Source organism: Dermacentor variabilis, chromosome 2, assembly GCF_050947875.1.
Source record: "Dermacentor variabilis isolate Ectoservices chromosome 2, ASM5094787v1, whole genome shotgun sequence".
NCBI lineage: Eukaryota > Metazoa > Arthropoda > Arachnida > Ixodida > Ixodidae > Dermacentor > Dermacentor variabilis.
The window spans coordinates 36,722,626-36,745,506 of NC_134569.1; the positions used below are offsets into that span (position 1 = coordinate 36,722,626).

The 22,881-nt window shown below is 48.4% G+C and overlaps 1 protein-coding gene across 1 annotated transcript in view; it reads left to right on the forward strand.

The window, feature by feature from the left end:
• The window catches only part of LOC142571631 (titin-like), a 220,107-nt gene that overhangs the window by 173,233 nt on the left and 23,993 nt on the right, over positions 1 to 22,881 (forward strand). The gene's annotated exons all lie outside the window — the stretch shown is intronic.

A 22,881-nucleotide genomic window follows, 5' to 3' on the forward strand; every position in this document is an offset into this window, starting at 1 on the left:
CAACTTTATGTTTCTCATTTAGCGTATTCGGATCACATGATAATTAATATTTTCCCAAAATGTTGGTGTCCTCTAAAAACTTTTTCAGAGCAAGAAGTGCTCTTTCTTGAAGGCCCGCAGTTAGCCATGGGCCAAGTATCTTTTTAAGAGTGAATGGTCTTCTGTCCAATATAAACAAATTAGCTTGCAGTACCGTTCTTTGTGTATCGTATTTCGTGCATTCTAAAAGAAGATGATGCACATCTTCGTCTGGATGGCCACAAGAACACTGCGGACTAGAGACGTTTTATCCTGTACAAGAAGTGTTTCGTAAATGCAGTACCAAGACGCAGCCGGTGTACTAATGTTTCAAATTTTCTGTTGTCTCTTAGAGTTTCCGGCATTGATAAGTTTATACATGGGTCTATAGAGTATAACTCCGAGTTTTTAATTTGCTGGTCAAACCAGGTAGTTTTGCTGAGGCGACAAGAAATCTGTCTCAGGATCAGACGGACTTCACTACGCAATAGGGGAAGATTGGTTGTCTCCGCGTTATTGTGCGCTCGATTCGCAGCTGCGTCCGCTGCAGTATTACCAGGAATATTGCAGTGCCCAGGTATCCACTGAAATGCAATTACGTGGTTCATTGCGCTTGCTTTTGTAAGTTCTTTGAGCGTCTCATACAATAGCGAAGTGTTCAAAGAATTTTTCTTATTGCTCTGTAGTAATGTGAGAGCGGCTTGCGAATCGCTAAAGATAACCCATTTTTGCGATTGTTTTTCTGGTGTTATGAAACGCAAAGCCCACAGGATTGCAAATAGTTGTGCCATGGTAGAAGATGTGTCCCGGGATAATTTAAATTTTTGCTCTAGCGCTAAATGTGGAATGACGAATGCTGAAGTCGAGGAATTTTTATGACACGAACCATCTGTATAAACGTGGATGTACTGGGGATATAATGAGTACATTTGGAAGAGTGCCAGTTGCTGGTGCGGCTACAACGAACATGTCTGTCTTTGATATAATCCCGTCAACCAATAATACTATTTTAGGGCATGTTAACATCCAGGAAGGGTAACTAACATCCACTTTGCATAATTCAAATCTTGGTAATAATGCTTTATGTTCTCCAACAACATCGTGAATTTCGCTTTTGTTTCTTTCTGTGAGCGCGAGCTTTAATGGATGCTTCTCGTGTTGGGTTAAGATGCGATAAACATGTCGGCAGGTTTCAACCGTTCGTATGACTGGAAATGGGGGTGACGAGCTTCACCAATTACTAAAGAAATCGAGGTAGCCTGCGGAACCCCAAGACTAACTCGTAGCCCCCTTGCTAGTAAACGTTGACATTCCTCAGAAGTTTGCGATGAACCATGGAGAATAGGGGCCGAGTAAGCATTTTTTTGTTTTATGAGTGCGTTATGAACTTGTAGTAGCGGGGAGACTGATCAACCCCACGTTGTGCCAGCGAGTCGCCGAAGTACGTTTATTACTGCATTGGTCTACTTTTCAATTGCGCGGATGTGTGATGCCCATGTTAGCTGGCGGTCAAGAATAACTCAAGAAATTTATGCTCTTTCACAAACATCAAACTTTTCCCATTAAGCGTAAGTTGTAAATTATTCAGCTGTCGTCTAGTGAAAGGAAGTACGGCTGTATGTGCGTATGAAAGACTCATGCCTCTTTCTTTTAAAAAAGGTGTCGATACTATCAATTAAGACCCTCTTGCAGCGTTGTTTGAATGTCTTGTATATGGGATCCAGAGGCCCATATGCAGGTGTCATCTGCGTACAGAGAATGCTGTAGACCAGATGGGAGTTTTTGTGGCAAGGCTGCCATGACACAGTTGAATAAAAACGGACTGAGAACACTGCCCTGCGGAACGCCCTGCGTGATGCTGTGATAATTACTTTCTCCTTCAATTGTTTCCATAAATATTTTTCTATCTTTCAAGAAATTTGATACCCATCGCAGCGTTCGACCGTGTAGGCCAAGCTCTAACATACCAGCAAGGACGTGTATGTGACTTACAGTGTCAAATGCTCTTTGAATGTCTAAGAATACTGCTACTGTCACATTTCCGCAAATTCGTTCATGTTCGACGCATGTGGCAATGTCTAATACTGCTTCCATTATGCATCGATTTTGTCGAAAACCGGTCATGTGGTCGGAAAACAGATTTGTGTGTTCACACCACCATTGCAGTCGACTGTCTATCATCTTCTCCATTAGTTTGGAAAAACAGCTTGTGAGACTGACGGGTCGGTAGGAGTCAAGACAAAGTGGAGTCTTTCCTGGTTTTAGCACTGGAATTACCCGAGCTAATTTCCATGAATCCGGAAGGGTCTCTCTGATCCAGATATCATTAAATATCTCCAAAAGAGTCATTGTTCCTACTGGACCTAGGTTCTTTAACATCACATACGTAACACCACCTGGACCTGCGGGTGTCTTTGTACGGCATGACGAAAGAGCACGTTTCAATTCATTTAAACTAAACTCACAGTCAAGTTGAGGATTTTGTGACATAAAGCACGCACGAACCTTCTGTTCTGCTAGTGTTGTCGAACTTGCGAATTGTAGGAAAGTATACGGAATTCCTGGTCTGGATATAAGTTCACAGAATTCGTCAGCAACAAATGTTTCCGGAGTGCTTCGAACTACGGCAAGGGCTCGGAAGGGATGGCTCTGGGTAAGTGGACCACTAAAAGATCGGACAACGGACCATATTTTGGGAACTGGAGTAAGCGGAGACAACGACGCGCAGTATTCTCGCCATCTTCTCGTGCCTAATTTTTGTAAGCGTCGGCGCGAAGTTGACTGAATTTTCTGTGCCATCTTGTAGTCATCCAGCTTTCCACTGCGGCGGCAAGCCAGTTCTGGGCGTCTTCGAATTGCCCTTAGGCATTCATATTCTCCGTCGACTGCAGCGTATTCATTCGGAACAATGACTTGCTTTGTGCAGATCTTGTAAGACTCACACAATACATTTGCAAAACTTTGAAAGTTTGGATTTTCGCCCAATGAGTTACTTAAGTGGTGCCGAAAACTTTACCAATTAGTATATTTTGAGTAGCGCCGGGTCCCCTCGCTCCGTATGAGGCGATGTTTTACCAGGATCGGAAAATGATCACTACCGTGCGTTTCTATGTCTGTTGACCATTCAACGCCATCAAGAAGGTCTTGTGAGCAGAGCGTGACATCTATACAGCTTGAGTAACGAAACCCCCGCAAGAACGTTGGAGCGCTGTCATTTAACACGACCAGATTAGTTTTTTCTGCGGCAGTCTCTATAATGCTTCCACGGGAATCATTATATTCAGTGCCCCAGATGAAGTTATGTGCATTGAAGTCCCCACAAACCAGCACATGTGAGTTTGCGATACCAAACACATTCACCAAGCTGTCTACTGATATTTTGCTAGCACATTGTAGATAAAGACTGATCACAATAACGCTTGTGTTTCTAAATGATATCTTGCATGCTACGAACTCAGGTATATTTAAACGCTCCACTGTATTAAATAGGACGGCAGGTCTTTTCTCACGCATAACAACGCTCTGCTACTTCCAGCAATGCGCGATGATTTATATATATAACATAGTTCGAAAGACGAAAGTCATCTCGTACGCCTGCCTCCTGTATACATAAAACAGGAAAGTTATGTTGAGCTAGTAGTTTGCGGAAATCAGCTGACTTATTTCGAAGGCTATTAGCATTCCACTGAAATATGAAAACATTGTTATAGCGATTATTCATCGTAAGCCTGCAGTGCTGTTGGTGGTTGTGGAAGCACAAACGATTCCATAGAAAGCAGTGCTTTTACCTCTGGAAGGTTGTTTGCGTGTGGAATGGCACTGAGAATGGCACGCAGAGCTGTGAATAGCATGGGCAGGATCATCTGTGCCACGGGTAAAGACGCGTAATTGCCAAACGACGCTGATGCTTCATGTGTGCTCGAAGCAGGTCGCTGAAGAGCTGACTGAGATGGTCGCTGGGATGACTGGTGTGGTTGAGGTGAATATTGTGGTAGTCGCTCAGATGTTAGGTGAGGTTGCTGTGTCACTGGCAGAGGGCGTTGTTTAGAAGGTCGGCGAAGTTCACTCGAAGCCTGGGCAAGATGAGTAGTGTTCTCTGGAGGTGGATCGTGTCGCTCGCTGTCAGAGCGTTGTCGACCTGAGTGCTTTAGAGCTGCAGAGTAGTTCATGTTGACCACTTGTTTTTTTTCTTTGTTGGCAGTTGGAGGCGCGCATCTTACAGCATCAAGGTTGGGTGGGGGCGCATTACGAAGAGGTAGCCTTCCGTATTTCAACTTATGTCTGCGCAACCTTGAGGCAGCTCTGCTCTGAGGGCGCCCGGAGAAGGAAGCTGTATGGTTTCCGCCACAGTTGGCACACTTTGGCTGACACACAGACTTGCAGTCTGAATGGTCGTGGTCTTCTGAGCATATGTTGCAGCGACGTGGACTGCGGCAGTTCTTCGATAAATGTCCAAATCTCTGGCAGTTGTGGCATCTCAGAGCAGGGCCGCGATATTCTTCTACGGGATGACTAGTGAAACCTAAATGCACTCGTTGTGGCATTGGTTTGTCTTCTCTGAAATGGAGAATGACAGTTCTCAGAGGGCGTGATTCTACTGCTCCGTCTTTTTGGCGATTATAGCCCCCCTGATGGCGGGCAGATGTCATACCAAAGTCCTTCAGGAAGTTAGCCAGGTGTTTTTCTGTATACTCAACTGGCACATAGCGTATCTTGCCAACATTCTTGGTATAAGATGCCGGAATGAATGGTTTGACTCCCAAACAAGCCACTTCGCTCATCGACAGTAGATGTCTTGCAGATGAGACTGAAGTAACGTTGAAAGAGAAACTTGCATCTCTATTCACGCGGAATGACTGTACCTTTTCCTTTGCCGCGGAGACAATTTCCGACGCAGCGCGGTTTGGTTTCACTTGCCAGAAGTTGCGTCCTTCTAGTGAGGGTCGAAAAACAAACGGAATTCCCTCAGGCCGCTTCTTTTTATACGTTACCAAGGAGAACGGCGTTTCAGCGCAGTCTATGTCTTTATCTTCACTTAGCTCATAGGTAGATGTTTTGTCGTCGTCAACCCGTGGTTTCTTGGCTTCACTTTTGCTTGTCTCAGCCACATTCACTGAAGGTGCGCTGGAAGGTAGGGCAACGTTGAAAACTAGCGTCGCCGGCTTGATGACATTAGGCGCGTGTTGTGGCACTTCCGAGTGCGGCGCCGATTCTGCGGCACTCATGCACCTAGGAACGCGCTGTCGGACATATGGCTCGTGCCGGTGTTTTTTGCTGCCCACCGCTGTGGCAGGCGTAGATGCGCTGCGGAGCGCAGCAAAACCGCGCGATACTGTGCGCGATCTCCAGCACACAGGTATCCCACGGGATGTCCGTTCTCCCTGGACAAAAGCGAAGTCTCAGCACAGCACTGATTCTTGAAGAAAACAGAAAACAATACCTCACCGAAGAAGCAGCGGCAGCTCGGAGGGACTTCTTCTTCTTCGTCTTCGGCGCCTTCTTCCTTGTTTTCGCTCTTCTTCCACGCGTGTCCGATTGTGGAATCGAACATCGGTGTGCAAGCACAGCATCCCGGTGCTCTAACCATTATACCGCGAACCAGCAATAACAAACGCCACCACCTCCATGTTCATGGCGGAGCCCGCTTCAATGGCGTTTCAAATTAACAAGGTCGTCCAATACGGGCACCAAATCAGGCGGTTCTTCTTGTGCCTTAAAATACTCAGCTATATGCGCGACACTTTTAAGTGAATGTTTCATTGTTGACTACAATAATATCAGTCTGCTTATCGCACAGCTATTTCAGTACTCCAGTCGCATGATCCCACGGAGCATGTGCTATCGACATTTTCCACCGGAAAATGCGGATTACAATGAGGAGTAATTAAAGGTTCCTTTCCTGGAGTTCGATGCAGTATATCCCAGGGGAAACGGCGTCCATGCAGGTAATGAACACGTGCTCTGCAGTCCGGGTTCTATACAACGAGCAATTGGTTGTTTACCTAACAAAGCTGCCTCAGTTGTTTAGCCCTTGCTTTGTTAGTAAGAAATCGCTATGAAGTTAGTAAAATGAAGATTTGACAACTGGTTTAACACCCATCATTTGAATACTTTTTAGGGCATCTAGTCCAAAAAAGCCACTGCACATTTCTCGGCACACAGGGGCCGAAAAGAGAAGATTTATAGAATCCCGATACAAGTTCATCCCGCTTCGCAGTAGTGTGACAATGAGGTCATACTGGCACGCATGCTTGACTCCTGCCTACGCCAACTATATAGCCCTTAGAGACGACTGTGACGTCACGTACAACGAGCGCTAACACGTTCATGCGCGTCATTTTCCATTCAGCCACAGATTCAATGATGTTTTGCTCGCGCTTCAAAAGCAAGGCGCATGCCAGCTTCTACCATTCATGCCTCGTGGCAGCTAACGCTTGGAGACTGTGTCTTGGACTGCACCGCCTTCGAGATCAGCCTGCACTCAGTTGTCCTTTCGTAAAAGCTTTTAAGGTTACGAACACGCTGCGTGGCGTTGTACCGCCTTCTGGAGGAGCCTACGGGGTTAGAGTTACTGTATAGGCTGCCTTTAAGGAGCAAGGGAGCCTACGAAGTAACTCTACAGGAGGTCACAGAACAGGTCGTAACGTTTCTTCGCTGAAAAAAAAAAGGAAATTGTCCTCTTGCTGTCACCGTCATACTATCGTCATCGCCAGCTTGCTCCTTTCGTCACACAGCATTGCTTGCTTGATTCACACAAACACGTTTACTCATCTGGTAACCCTTTGAAGAATCCCCAAAGATGCTGAATAACCAGCTACCTGCAAAATACTTCTACGCGTAACGTCAATTCTTCCATGTAGTGCGTGAGATTTGCATTTCTTTCTTTCTTTCTTTCTTTCTTCCTTTCTTTCTTTCTTTCTTTCTTTGTGAATAATATAAATACCTGTAGTAGTACCAGCAGCACAACTGAAAAAGTAATAGAAGCGTCAATGGCCGTTGACAACTACCTCGAAACAGAGTACCAAGTTTATTGCGAACATTGTTGTGAAAACAAATGAAAACACAGAACACGAAGAAGAGCGTAGACAGAAAGCGAGAGAGACAGCGAAAAGGGGCAGACTGGTCAGTCAGGATGGTTAACGAGCGATGGTTCTAGCGTCCGGAGAAAGAATGACCGCGTTACGAGCAACAGAGGGTCAACTCAACTGTATGAGCAGCACCCACGTCCACAAGAATAAACAATTATAACTCTCTGAAGGACGGCTAATTGGTTCGCTTTAAGCATTATACAAGCAACGGCAAAGACAAGATAACTCGGTGTCAACTGCTCAGGCGCTGCATTGTCAGTATCACCCGTTTTGCGTTGTCTTTGTCAACATCGCCCGGCCCCTGCGGCACTGTTTGCATAATGAAAAAAGAAAGAAGAAAAACAAGACGTGGTCCTTGATACGGATGTGATCCTGACGTACGGGCAAGCCTGAAGAGTGCGCTCCAGCGCGTCGCATCGTAACAGCCGAAACCGCACCTCGACGCCCGCTTTCAGCCGCAAAAGCAGCTGGTGACTAATGGGTCAGATAGTCCTGTCGGCGCAGGAAGCACCTAGTTGGGGTGCCCATGGCCACAGAGTTTATCGGACAGGCTCAGCCCAAAATTTTCCATGGTTGCTTGGCTGATCAGTCGCACGCTGTACCGATAGGTGACTTGCGGCCAGGCGGACGTCGGTGCGTCGCGGCATGAAGTTCGAAAACAGAGAATTATGGTCGCAGAACAGAACTAGTTTGTGGAAACCCTTGATTACCAATATGACACGGTTTCTGTAAAGCTAATTTGGGTTGCTTCTATATATGGCGGTTTATTGAAATTTCTCTCAAGCGTCCGCAAAAATTTGCCCGACTGCCTCGATTGCGTGTATCGCTGTTTTCTTCACAAATTCTTGCGTTTGTACATTGATTCTGATGCGGGGTCATGTCGCTCGTTTGCATTGCGAGAAATGTATTTGCCTTGTTTTTTAATCGTCTCTCTTCTTTAAGATTGCACTTCGATAACACGATAGCATGTCCGGGTGACAAAAGATCTTTGAAACGTTGTTATTACTGAACTGAAGGAAACCAGGAAGAAACAATATATTTCCAAGAAGTATTGATGTTCTTGCAATCGTAAAGACATGCTGCTAATCGAACCATTAAGCAGTCTGAGTTGGCACATAAGTTTATCTGGTGCAAGAACATACAATGCTACAGAAACTTTTCTCATTCTTATGAAATAGGAAGCGGACACAACACGGTAGTACACCCCTTGCATGAAAAATTTGTTGGGCCATGACTTTACGTCAACACAGAAATGTTTAAAAGAACTGCCTGACAAAGCAATAGTTATGAGAGATGACATTGCAGTTCATGGTCCGCGTTGAGAACACCGTAACATTTTAATTAGTATGATATCGAATGGCAAAATCAGCCTTGAACATCCCCATCCCGGAATAAGGTATCTTGCTGCCGATTAGTCATTACGAGAGGATGGGAAAAATAACTTACTTTCAGAACCTTATACTAATATCCAGTGTCGGTACATGGATGTGTAGCCACCGAGGCGTAATGGTATGCATTTGTGAAAAGAGGAGCTTCAATTCCATGATGTAAAACAACTGAAGCGATGACGCGTGAAGTATATATATAATCAAGCTGGAGGACAACAGTCTTCAGAAGTCAGCGTTATTTTTTTTATGAATGTTGAAACCACAGATTGGAAGTGCCAGAGCATTCGAAAAATTTGAAAGTTAAGAAAGAAAAGCAACAATTTACCAGCATCGTTCGTCATAACGAGAAAGTGGGTAGGGGGGAGGAGCGCTAGTCGGAGGTGAGAAGGGCAGCGAAGACGAACTGCGGTTGCGACCGGAGTGGCGGTGGGGGAGTTGACTCAATTATAACTATCTGCAAAGCCGGCCAGAGTAACTCGTGGTCGCCGCAGAGAACCACAGGCGCTTCCGGCTGCCAGTGGCGAGAAGCTCGGCCCATGCAGCAGGCCAGCAGGCAGGAAAGCCAGATACGCGCGCTACGAGGAACAGAGTGATGCTTCTGCGGAAGGAAGGAGCTTACAGCGCGCTGGGGAAGTTGGGAGAGGAGGTGGGCGAAGGGAGTTTCCGGTTGGCTTGACCCGCGCTCCGCGCCGTGCGAGTCTCCTTTCCCCGTCCGCCAGCGTTGCTTCCAGTTCGATGGCTTTCGCCCCGCGGCCCCGAGGTGGGTTTCAGCTTCGATGGGTTTTGCCTCCCTGGCTTCAGATTGATGCGTCCCCGCCGTCACGTGACGGAGGAGCTAGCGTCTCAACCCCCCCTCCCCGGCACCCCCCCCCCAGCGCATCGTTCCGTTTCCCTTTTTCCTCTCCGCTGCGGAAGAAGCAGTGCCCGCTCCAGCCTTGCAACGTGTGGCACGAGCACGAGCGCGTGCGCGCTTTTCCCGCGTACAACAGAATCGGGCTGAGAGGAAAAGCTTTCTTGCCGCGCCGATTGACGCCTTTTCAGATGACGCGAAGATTGAGTCGTCGTCATGCAGTGCCGGTGGTTGCTCCGAGTCGGCGGGCTCGCGATAGAGGGACCGACGTCGCGCTGCGTAGACTCGCGTGCGCGCTGTATCAAATGGCGCCGATTCGCTACCCCTTTGTTGCCGGGTTCCAGTGTTTTGCTTACACAATGCGACGTGGGGCGATATAGCTCGGCGGTTTCCTTCCGCCCGTGATTTCCTGTGGAAACGAGAATCGACGTTGCTCTGGCTCCCGATTTCATGGTTACTGTATAGCGATCGCGGCGCGTGTCTTGCTCCATGATCGATCTCTGTGGCAGAATCGAATGTATTGCATATGCCTCACTGCGCGGGTGTCGTTCTTGTATTTCTCTTTCGTGAGCTAAGCATGATATATGTTAGTAAATCTAAAGACGGACTGGCCTAAAAGTGACTCTACATTCGAGTGTTGACTCGTTACCGTCTCTTCACATTCGATTCATCGCGGTTGGCATGTTCTGCATGTAGTTCAGCACGATTCTAAATGTAGTCGATTCGCAATATTGTGAATAGACTACCCTTAGGATGTAACCATTTATTCAAGTAAATTATTCATTTTACTTGAGCTTGGCTGTGACCCATGTCGTGAACGCTACGAGTGGCCTATAGGTGAAGCAATTCCCCTCTTTAAGAGGACACGCTGCCGTGTACTAATCTGGGCTATTCAAGTACTTGCAGGATCGGTTATTCGTTAATGATGTGTGTTCTGGCTCATGTTTTCCTCGTGGCGAGGCCGCAGATAATTTGTGCAGGAGTGGGAGCACAATATTGGCCTGAAACAATCCTTGTCTGGATCAATGATGCTGAGAGCAATACAAACCATATGAATTGTCATAAGCCATTAGGTAACACAGAGTGTAGCGTTCGTGGGTACACTGGCTTGATCCTCAACACTGTGTTCGTCGCGGGAAGTGCAATCGTGTCTCCCTGAAGCAGTAGTGCACGCAGAATAGTTTGGCGCGTTGTCATCGTTAGTAAAGCCGTTTTTTGCCATCTTAAGAAAGTTGATACTTAGTACCGGAAACTTGCGTGTGTTATTACAAGTTTTGTCGTAATCACCGTTCGTGCGGCAAAGTAGCAACGTCAGAACGGTTGTTCGGTGAGCGGTATATAACGCCGGACAAGTACGAGCACCAAATACGAAACCATCCTCCTTTTCACTGGCGCAAACCTTAGTCAATGCACATGCAATATTAGGTTAGGTAGCTGTTTTCATCGCTTACCTTAAGTATGTAATATCTGACAACGGAAGTCATTGAACCTATGTAAGCACGCGTTGAAGCCATTCCCAGAACTACTGCTATAACAACACTGATTGCTAGCCAGTCTAATGTACTTCCATATATTGTCTTTTTAGTTGTGGGCAAATACATATAGCTCTCAGCATAACTATAGGGTCAGCATAAAAACTTGGCAAGTTCGCAGGTTCGTTTGATAGCAGGTTCAGTAACAGTGAGAACACTTTTTGTACTGTGCTAAGCACCCAAGGTGTACTTACGCCTGGCTGTGTGCACAATTATCTGAACTATGCAGTGGAAGAGCTAGAAACGACAGTGACCAATAGTCAATTCATATATATATATATATATTGTAGTGGGCAATATGCATGTGGCGCTGTGCGGACTGCCACTGCTGTGGCGCGAGACCCGAGCTCGAGCTGCTGATGCGAACGGCTAGGACTCGCGATCAAGAGCTACTTGCGATCCCTCGTACGAGCTGCAATAAACCCCCTTTCATTTGGTGGAGGTGCTTGGTAGACCTCGGAAACTGGAACTCCGAAGCCGGACGCTACCGACTGCTGCGACCATGCCTGACGAAACCACCCAGGAAGATGCACCACAGCCTTCGGCGGTCATCGTTTCCGGTGTGTTGCGCCAGCGTGATCCTGCCATCTTTAGCGGCACCGATGATCATGACGTGGAGGATTGGTTGTCATCTTACGAACGGGTGAGCCAGCATAACAAGTGGGACGACGTCACCAAGTTTCACAACGTGCTGTTTTACTTAACCGGCGTCGCGAACCTCTGGTTCCGAAACCACGAACACGATTTCGCAACATGGAGCACATTCAAAACAAGTTTCGCTGAAGTGTTCGGGTGCCCCGCTGTGCGCAAGCTTCGCGCAGAGCAACGCTTACGGGGGCGTGCGCAACATCACGGTGAAACTTTCACAATTTACATCGAAGATGCCATTGACCTGTGTAAGCGCGTGAATCCGTCAATGTCAGAACAGGACAAGATGAAACACATTATGAAAGGCATTGATGAGGACGCCTTTCAGATGTTGTTAGCGAAGGATCCGCGTACCGTGGCCGAAGTTATCAATTTGTGCCAAAGTTTTGACGAGCTACGGAAACAACGCATCTTAGCTCGGCGCCCACCGCCTACGGAAGATTCGTTAGCAGCATTAATTATTGGCGACAACCACACAACTTTGCTGACGCAAATAAAAGAATTTGTGCGCGAGGAGGTTGCACGCCAGCTCTCGATTTTGCCGACCACGGAGAATCCTTCTCAATGTTTGACTCCAGCGATCCGACAGATAATTCAAGAGCAAGTGACCGAAGCTCTTTCACCTCCGTGTCAGCCGGCTCCCGTGGCCGCGCCTCTGACGTATGCTGAAGCCGTTGCACGGGCGCCTCGTCTGCCGGGGTTTTCTCCTCCGCCTTCAGCGCCTCGCCCGCAGGTGTTCTCTCCTCGGCCTTCGCCTCGCCAGCCGGCGGATCCCTTTTTCAGTGCACAGCACCATGGTACAAATCCTTGGCGGACTGCTGACAACCGCCCAATATGCTATGCCTGCGGTACCCCGGGTCATGTAGTGCGCTTTTGCCGCCGGCGCTCGCCGGCCTTCGTGGGCAGCCCGCGACGACCCAGCTCCGACTTCCGACCTTTCCGTATGCCTCAACGACCACCACCGGAAGTCTACGCTGCTGATGACATACCGGCACCGCAGTGACAGCTCTACGGCACTCGTCGCTCGCCTTCCCCTCGTCGGCGCTCACTCTCAACGATGTGTCGTAGACCCAGTGCCAGTACTACTGAGGTGGAAAACTGATTTCCGCAGTTCCTGAGGCACGAACTGCGTCATCGTCGGAACATCAAAGTCCTCATTTTTCCCCCGCTAACGTTATTGAAGTGTCCGTTGATGGCATCAAATCTCTTGCGCTCGTCGATACAGGTGCTGCTGTATCCGTGATTAGTGAGAAGCTTTGTCGTGCATTACGGAAAGTGACCATGAAGCCGTCGGTACCGTTGCTTAGAACAGCCAGTGCACAACAAGTACAGCCAGTCGCTATGTGCACTGCCAGGGTGCTGATTCGAGACATCTTGTATTCGATTGATTTCTTTGTGTTAACTTGTTGCTCCCACGATGTGATTCTCGGTTGGGATTTTCTGTCGCGCCATCATGCCGTCATTGACTGTGCACGTGCTGAGGTTCAGTTCTCCGTTCTGTGTGATTTGCCATCTCACGACATTAAAGTTCAGGACCTTAGCAGGATCTGTGTAGCTTCAGATACTGACCTTCCTCCTCACAGTGCTGTATTTGTCCCTCTTTCATGCGCATCGCTTGCCGAAGCGACGGTGATGTTTACACCCGCTGCCGGCTTCATTCGCCGCCAGCCTATATTGTTGCCTTTCGCCCTCCCTACGGTTCACCATGGTGCTGCAGAAATACTGATTTCAAAACTAAATTCGTATACTTTGGCTTTGCACTGTGGCGAGACTATTGGTACCATCGAGTCTGTGGACACTGACGGTATTGTGCATTTCCCTATTGCCGACGACGTAGATACTGCCAACGTAACAGCACTGACACCCGATGTGCCATCTATACCGAGTACCACCGGATGTTTTTTGTCGCTCCATTGCCGATGACCTCGAGCCGACACAACGTGAGCAGCTAATAACTCTTTTAAATGATTTTCACGCCTCTTTTGACTGGAACCAAGCATCATTAGGCCGCATAAGTACCGTCTCCCACCACATTGATAGGGGACATCACGCACCATTAGGCCAGCGTCCGTACCGCGTGTCATCCACCGAGCGTCGTGTCATCACCGAGCAAGTTGAAGAGATGCTTGACCGTGGTGTTATCAAGTCATCCTGCAGCCCTTGGTCGTCCCCCATAGTACTCATTAAGAAAAAAGATGGCTCGATTCGTTTCTGTGTGGACTATCGTCGCCTCAACAAGATTACACGAAAAGATGTCTATCCTCTACCGCGCATAGATGACGCCCTGGATTGTCTACATGGTGCTGAATTCTTTTCTTCTTTGGGCTTGCGATCGGGCTATTGGCAGGTGCCAGTGGATGAATCCGACCGCTCGAAGACAGCTTTCATTACGCCTGATGGCCTGTATGAATTTACAGTAATGCCATTCGGCCTCTGCAATGCGCCCGCGACATTGGAAAGGATGATGGATAACATTCTGCGAGGCCTCAAATGGAAGACGTGCCTGTGTTATTTAGACGACGTGGTAGTTTTCTCCCCAGATTTCACCCCTCACCTCTCTCGTCTACGCGAAGTCCTTACTTGCCTTGCCACCGCCGGCCTTCAACTTAACTTGAAAAAGTGCTGCTTCGGAACCCGCCAGCTGACCATACTTGGCCATGTCGTTTCCAAAGACGGCGTCCTTCCCGACCCTGACAAACTTCGTGCTGTCGCAGAATTTCCACGGCCGACTACACTGAAAGAGCTCCGAAGTTTTGTCGGCCTTTGCTCTTATTTTCGACGCTTTGTGCGCAATTTGGCCTGCATCATCGCTCCCCTGACGAAGCTCCTGGCTGGCCCTGGTGACCTTCGCGATTGGACTCCGGCATGTGACCAAGCCTTCACCACTTTGCGTCGCCTGCTTACCTCACCGCCTGTTCTACGCCACTATGACCCGACTGCACCGACCGAAGTTCATACGGACGCCAGCGGATTTGGTCTTGGAGCCGTCCTTGCGCAACGCAAGCCTGGCTTTCCGGAATATGTGGTTGCGTATGCGAGTCGTGCCCTCACGAAGGCAGAAACCAATTATTCTGTCACAGAAAAAGAATGTTTGGCTATAGTTTGGGCGTTAAACAAATTTCGCCCTTACTTGTATGGCCATCCGTTCGATGTTGTGACAGACCACCACGCGCTCTGCTGGCTTGCGTCACTGAAAGATCCGTCAGGCCGTCTTGGACGTTGGGCTCTTCGGCTCCAAGAATTTGACATTCGCGTCATCTATCGATCCGGGCGCCAACATTCTGATGCTCTCCCGATCGACTGACTCTCCCGATCGCCCATGCGATCCGACGAAACGCCACCCTCATCCATAGAGTGCCCGGTTGCTACACTTGCTGTTACTGACATGCCGTCTGAACAGAGGAAAGATCCGTGGATTGTGTCTCTCATTGACATTCTTCACAGTTCTTCAACGGCTACATGCCCTCGAGCCCTTCGTCGCCAAGCCACCCATTTCGTGCTACGGGACGCCATCTTGTACCGCCGAAACTATCAGCCGGACGGTCGCAAATGGCTGCTAGTCATCCCTCGCCATTTGCGCTCCGACATATGCACGTATTTCCACGCCGACCCACAACAAGCTCATGCTGGCGTCCTGAAAACCTACGAGCGGCTCCGCCAGCGCTACTACTGGCGCGGCATGTATTCTTATGTCCGCAAATACATTCGGTCATGTGTAGCCTGTCAGCGACGCAAGACATCTCCTCATACGACAGGCCATCTGCAACCTTTACCGTGTCCTGCACGTCCTTTTGATCGGATTGGCATTGACCTTTATGGGCCTCTTCCATGCATTGCTAAAGGAAATCGTTGGATAATTGTCGCAGTAGACCAGCTTACAAGATATGCCGAAACTGCTGCGCTTGCTTCGGCTGCTGCTCGCGACGTCGCCGCATTCATGTTACGGCATTTCATCTTACGGCATGGCGCACCGCGAGAACTGCTCAGCGACAGAAGCCGTGTCTTCTTGTCCGAAGTTATTAATGAGCTGCTCGCCGCTTGCCGCACTATTCACCGCACCACTACGGCGTATCACCCACAGACTAACGGTCTAACGGAACGCTTCAACCGCACTCTTGGTGACATGCTCACTATGTATGCTGCGTCTGATCATTCCAATTGGGACGATGTCCTCCCTTTTGTGACGTACGCGTATAATACCGCCGTTCAGGCTACCACAGGCTTCTCACCATTTTTCCTTCTTTATGGACGTGAACCATCCACTACCCTCGACACCGTGCTACCATATCATCCGGATGCCTCTGAATTCATCCCTCTTTCCGAAGTTGCTCGCCATGCTGAAGAGTGCCGCCAACTGGCTCGCTCGTTCACGTCGGCTACCCAAGGAATTCAAAAAGATCGCCACGACAACGGGCAGCCTACACAGTCCTTCGCCGTGGACTCTCACGTCTGGCTTCAGCTGCCCTTCCAATCTCCAGGCCTTAGCCCAAAGCTTGCTCCGAAATATCAGGGTCCGTACCGGGTCGTCGCGTGTACATCACCTGTGAATTATGTGGTCGAACCGGTGACGCCATCTTCGGACAAACGCCGCTGTGGCCGCGAGACGGTTCACGTCAGTCGCCTGAAGCCGTACCATGACCCCCTTATTGTGCCATCCCCTTAGGTCGCCAGGATGGCTCCTCTTCGCCGCGGGGGCAATTGTAGTGGGCAATAAGCATGTGGCGCTGTGCGGACTGCCACCGCTGAGGCGCGAGACCCGAGCTCGAGCTGCTGATGCGAATGCCTAGGACTCGCGATCAAGCGCTACTTGCGATCCCGCGTACTAGCTGCAATAAACCCCCTTTCAATATATATATATATATATATATATATATATATATATATATATATATATATATATATATATATATCCGGAATTGGAAATACTCCGTTCACTTTGGGAAGAGATTGTTAACGACGTGAGAGAGAGAGAGTGAGAAATAGGAAGGCAGGGATGTTGACCAGTCAAGAGTCTGGTTGGCTACACTAAGCTGGGGGAAGGCAGAAGGGGAGGAGAGAGAAGGGAAAGGGAAGGTCTAGAGACGTGTACGGACAGTACTTGAGTTAAAGCCGCTCGCGCAAACCAGACGTTCTGAGAAAGCACAAAAGTGCCTTCACTTAACGACGTGGGAGAAGTTAAATACCTCTGTTGGCTGATAGTTTGCTGTTCTCTCTCTCTGTCTAACGTGTGCAGCTTGAAGAACATTTGTTCAGTAGCAAACTCTTTAGACATAGGCAAGACAGCACGCAAAACACAAGGACAAAGGAAGGATGCGTAAAAGAGGACTGCGCCCATCTTTCTTTGCATGTCCCTTCTTTGTCCATGTTTTTTTGCGCGTTGTCCTGTCTATACTTACAAAATGAGCCAACTATAGCTTAACCCAAGTTTTCTTTCCCGTCAAGCAGGCTGTTTGAACATGGAATGCTTTTTGTTTAAGGTGTGTGCATACGTGTTTGTCTCAAATTTAATTAATTAATGACATAGAGTGGTACACCGGCTGCCTCGTCTAGATTACTACACTCTTGCTCTCTCCATCATCCAAGTTGTACGTTAATTACGCATCACAGATACGATATTTTGTAAAATTGAGAGCGTATTCCTCGTTTCTTACATAATGTATAGAAGTACTTCCATGGTTATATGTTCGGTGTGCACTTACACTTAAAAAACAATAAATCGAGAAACAAAGGAATCAAGTGAAAATAGTAGTTAAAACGTGAAGTGGAAGACTGCAGAGCCTACCAGCACACATATCATGTAGATTAGTACGATTATGCAGAAAACGGCCAGACGTTTAAAATCGTAAAACGCAGCATTTAACAGAATTTAAACTCGACAAATTGCTTAAACTATTAGGTTGGCTGGCAGCAAGCAAGTGAACTTTGCCTAAAAGTTTAAGAGATAAGCCTTAGAAGTTTTCGTCATCAGAAGAAACAGCATTGTACGAGATACTTCAGCATAGAGATCAAGCTTTGGTGAAGTTTTTATGATAGGGAAATTGGCGTGCAGGGTAAAAGGTAGCATACACATTTGAAAGTAAGCGAACCGTTGCGGAGGGACAGCCACTCGCACAAGACATCAGCATATTAATTTCTTTTTTGCTGCACGATGATTTCGTAAACGTATGGGGTTCGCCGACACAACTTAACGTTAATATCTCCACGGAGCTTACGCAACCTGAGAGCCTCGTTTTTCAATTCACCGATGTTTATTTACTTGTGTCTCGGTGCCCTGCAGCCCGAGTGCCGCCTGGGGCACCGTATCATCATCTCGTAGACTTGTGCACTAGCCACAAAGGCGAAGCGCCCTTGAGCGCGGCAAACCCGAATCGCGCGCGACTCGTGGGCTCCATCAAGACCGGCGCTGCCGCGTCGCCAAGCGAACTCCATGAAGAGTCGCCCTCACGAGGGGCGCGGACTTGCGCAAGAATTCGGCAGCGGCCCCCTTTTCCATCTAGCCTTTCTCCGAGCTCCTTCGGGCAGCAGTGTACGACTTTTGCGAGAGAGGCGCTCTGCTCTAAGCAAATCTTGCCTCTATAGGTACGGCTGTGCGGTCCCGGCTCGACGACGTCGTTATAGCAGCAATCACTTCCACACTGGCAGGCACGCTGCGAGAAAAGTTGGCTGCGCCAGCTCTCTGAAAAGGGGAGGCCCCGACTAAGTCGCTATCCGCTTTCATGCTCCACAGACGCTGAGAAACCCCAGCCGCAGTGGCCAAAGGCGGATTCCGAACGCCGAGGCTTGGGAGATGCCGCCTGCATCTTCGCCTTCGACTCTCCTCTGGTGCGCTCAGAGCCGCTGGTGGCTCGTTTAGTTTGCGCAAGGCGTCTCGAGTTTGCCACCGGACGTCTTAGCGTTCTATTCAATGAAGAGTTTTCAGAGGGGTGCCCTCCCCTTTGGCGACGGGGCCCTGTCGCTGAAAGAGGTAGTGTTGCACCACGTTGCTGCTTCTGTCGACAAGGATTTAGACACTGCTGAGCAGTGCGAAGAAAAGTGAAGATGTCATTTCCTTTCATTTCGGTCCAACCGTGTACGTGGCGGTAGAAGGAAGGCCTTATCAACGGCGGAGCAACGAGAGCCGTAGGAGGAAACGAATCGTGCGGACGACACTGCATCAGCGAAGCACGCCCAGCGAACAGCACAAAGGGGAAAGCGATGAGTCAAGTTATGAAACATTGTCGGGTAAAGGAAAGATGCGGGGAGGGTACGCGGGGGAGAGGAGGAAATGTGAGCGCGGTTGTGTGGGCGTGAAAGACGAAGAGAAGGGAAGGACGAGGAAGAATCACCAGGGTGTGCAGGCGAGGAGGAGAGAAATCTAGGCGAACTGAAGAAGAGGAGAGGAAAGCAGACTAAGTGAGAAGGAGTGGACGACGGACGCGCTGTGTAGTTCGACTCGCGTTGTGCGCGGAGAAAGCCTTGCCCGAAGTGTGGTGGGGATGCTGTTCGATTATCTTCTCGTTGACCCTCCGCCACTAATCGTAGTCCGGCCAACTCGCATGGTCACTTGCGCCATCTGGTATCGATTGCGCGAAAGAGAGAAGGGCCGAGGCACACACCGAAGCGACAACGACTGATCTCGACGTGTGCCATGGGGTGTCCTTCTTGGCCCATCACCCTCCTACGACCCGCTTGCACACCGCGCATCATAAAACAGGAGAGTGACGCCTTCAGACGAGCGGCAGCAGCGGCAAAGGCTACGCTTATGAAGACGCCGGCTACAGAAAAACGACCCAGAACGGGTGGGAAAAAAAGAATAAGCAGCGCCCTTACATGTCTCAGCGTTCCTGAGGAAAGGTGGTCGCAAAGAGGCCTGGAACGCGCGGCTGTTGGCGCCAAATGAAAAGGCCGGCGCTGACGTCCGGGATGACGTGACGAAAATAGCGGCAATAAGAAGAATAAAAAACAACAGCGTCAGAAAAAGAAAGGAAAAAGAAAGCAGTACAAGCGCCAAATGAGAGAAAAAGAGAAAACTCTGGCCAGCGGTGCAGGCCCACTGGGTGGCGACGAAGAGGACGCTCGCGACCCAGGCTTGAAGGACAAGGAAAAATGAGCGCCGGAATGCGCCCTTCTCGTCGAAGCGAGTCGTGGGAGGGCTCAGAAAGTGATAGCGGGCTCCTCTCGTGAGCTGTCAAGCTGTCCGCGTGCTGTTTCATTTCCGCTCCGCGATAATTTCGCCTCGTCGCCCGCGCGTACGGGTGTGTGGCGTGACGCTGCCACGGTCCGTTTCAACCGTCGCTTTCGATGCCATCGGTTTACTCGGCTGCAGCCGACGCTGGCAATGTCGTCAGCGCATTCGGCATTTCGTCATTTCTTGATCGCCGTCCACCTTCAGAAAAGTGCATATCGGAGAGTCTGTTTTCTAATAAAAACGCACGCATTTAATCAAGTGCAGGCGCTTATACGGGATGCCAGGCATCTAATTTCCTTGGTTCTGTAGCGTTCCTGCTATGTGGAAAATAATCAGTGGTTAATGAATACGTTTAGCGAGGTTACCAAATGCCCTCCAAAACCAGATTGGCGCGTCGTTAAATTTATTGACTGTTGGAGCATAACATCTCGATTATTAAGTGCGTTTACTTCGTGAAATGGCCCTCCGTATTTTATGCCGTCTTCGTTTTTACATTCAAGCGTTTTGTGATGTGTCACATTGGACTTATACGTTCCTGTTCATTAAGCCGCTATTATTGAAAATGCCTATCCATTTCACACGTCGATAAAAATCTCGCCTACATGAAAAAAAGAAGCTATTTTCATTATATAGGAAGCAAGTTCGACGCCACAGCGAACAGCGTCATTGAATGCCCAATAGCATCCCAAGAGTAACTTCTTCAGCGAACGGACAAAACATTGATTCGACGTAAACACAAGAACCTTGTATCCCGGTGACGTGTTTTACTCGGTTGTTCGGCAAGTGCTATAGACGCAGTTTGACGCCTATTCTCCTTTGCCATGGTCGCACAGCGGGAAGGCCTTTATTTTCAAACCAAGTCCTATTGTTTCTGCAACAGGCTTCAGTAGGTGACGTGCGGGACGATCGGTGCGCCGCTCCAGAATGCAGGGTTTCGCATTGTAAGCGCGAGCACATTGCTTCTACGTCGCCCTCCTGCCTTGTGGCATAGTCTCAATGCAATGTTTGCGCGAGGTCGCCTGTTCGGCCGACGCCGTAACACGGGTTCGCCGGCCCGAATAGCCTTGCAGAGGGCAACCTGCCGTAGTAATAAAAGCATTTTACAGCCGGTGCTTTGAGGGAAGACTTATTGGAATTTACGAGAGGTGTTCCGTCCTCGGCAGAAAAACAAAGCGGACACCATTCTTGCCGGTGGCCAACTCGGCAGCGCAATCTACGTTTTAAGACTTCCTTGCTTTTTAGTCCCGCTTTCGCGGGCCCGTCTGTCTTCTATATTATTCTGAACAAGAAAGACAGTAAGGTTTATGGTTACGATTAACAAGGGTTCCTCAGTTTGTTGGTATGTAACAAGAAAAAAAGACGACTTTAGAAACCAGTTAACGTGGATAAAGAAATAGCTTAACGTCGGCGTTTTAGTTTGAATTCTTGGTCCGTTCAATTTTTGCAGCTTTAATTTGTTCAGATTTTATCGCAGCTTTTCAGGAAGTAGCTAAGCCGTAGAGTGATCCCATACTTCAATCTCATTATCGTTCTCTGCAGACATTATCCTTACTTCAATTCATATTCTCCCATCGTAATTTTATCGGTACCCGCCGTGGTAGCGCAGTCGTTTTCCTGCACTAGAGCTCTCAGGGTATACGAATCTCCATCTCGCCTTCCTGTTTGGTCTACACGCGGTATGACGCAGTGGGACACATGGTGCATATATATTGGGATATCAATGCGCGCTATTTTTATGAATATTTTTGCTGAAAGCATTGCCAAAGCTATGAGATGTGTGGAATTATTCAACGTCATCCAGATTTTACATTATTGTTGCATAAATGAACTCATATCAAACGATTGTATGTGTTGTGCTTGTAGTATAGTGTTGTGATTGTAGTGTCCAATTTTGCTTTTGTACCTACTTTTCGTTTTTCATAGCGCTAATTTTCACTAAGTTCATGTTTATAGTATTCCTTTCTATATGTTCTGCATTTCCAGTTTGTTTGCTTTTGTTGTAATTCACACTTACTTTTCTATCATTACTGCAGTTGCCGTTTCTTCCACATTTATTGACTCATATTTATACGCACTTGCGGCGGCCGCATGTTGATGGGGGCCAAATGCAAGAACTCCCGTGTACCAAGCATTGGGGTCCACGTTAAGTAACCTCAAGTGGTGAGAATTAATCCGGTTTCCACCACTACGGCGTGCCTCATAATCAAATCGTAGTTTTGGCCCGTAAAACCCCAGAATTCTCTAAATTTCTCTCTGCACTTGACCATTCCTCACGTAAACCGACAGAACATGGGTATTTGAGGTGTTTAAATATAAAAGGAAAAAAAATATTAACAAGAAATTCCCACCAGCAGGCCCGACCGCAGTTGGAGCATGACTCGTCAGCTTCCACTAGCCGCGACGTCGCTGTGTCTGGCCCCTAACACGGATCATGACGACAGTTCTCACGCGCCGTTATGCAAAAGCGCTCTGGTGTGCCGTGCTTGGGGTGCACAGAACCTCAGGTGATCAAAATTGATTCAGAGTCTTTCACTGCGTGGTCCCCCATAGCCAACTATGCAGTTTAGGGACGTTAAACCTCACAGTTTAATTTTATTTAGCTATTTTTCTATATATTCAAGGTTATGCTCTTTCTTACGAGTGCGAGAGCACAGAATAATAACATGGGATTGTGACTGCAGTACGTATCTTACATCTCACTTTTGCGCTTTCTCAGAACGTCTGGTTTGCGCGAGCGGCTGTAAGTCAAGTAATGTCCGTACACGTCACTAAACCTCTCTCCCTTCTCCCTCTTTCCCTTCTCCCTTCCCCCAGCGTAGAGTAGCCAACCAGACCCTTGACTGGTTAACATCCCTAGCTTCCTATATTCCTCTCTCTCTCTCCCACCACCCGATGCCTAATATTTGTACATCTAGTTAAATTGTTTTTTGTGCTCTCACAATACACACCACCTCTACTCCCCGGCTATTTCGGAAGAAACCAACAACAAAAAAGAAACACGTACGCAGAAAGCGACAGCGAAAGCTCCGCTCACGAAGCCATCCGCGGGTATCAAAATGAGCAATGACATTTACTACTCGTGCATAAAGTAATCAAGGGCGCTCTGAGTAACGCCAATTTATCATTACGTTGTTACAGCAGTTGACATCAGAATACAGAGCTAAATACATATTTCCATGCTGGCCGACCA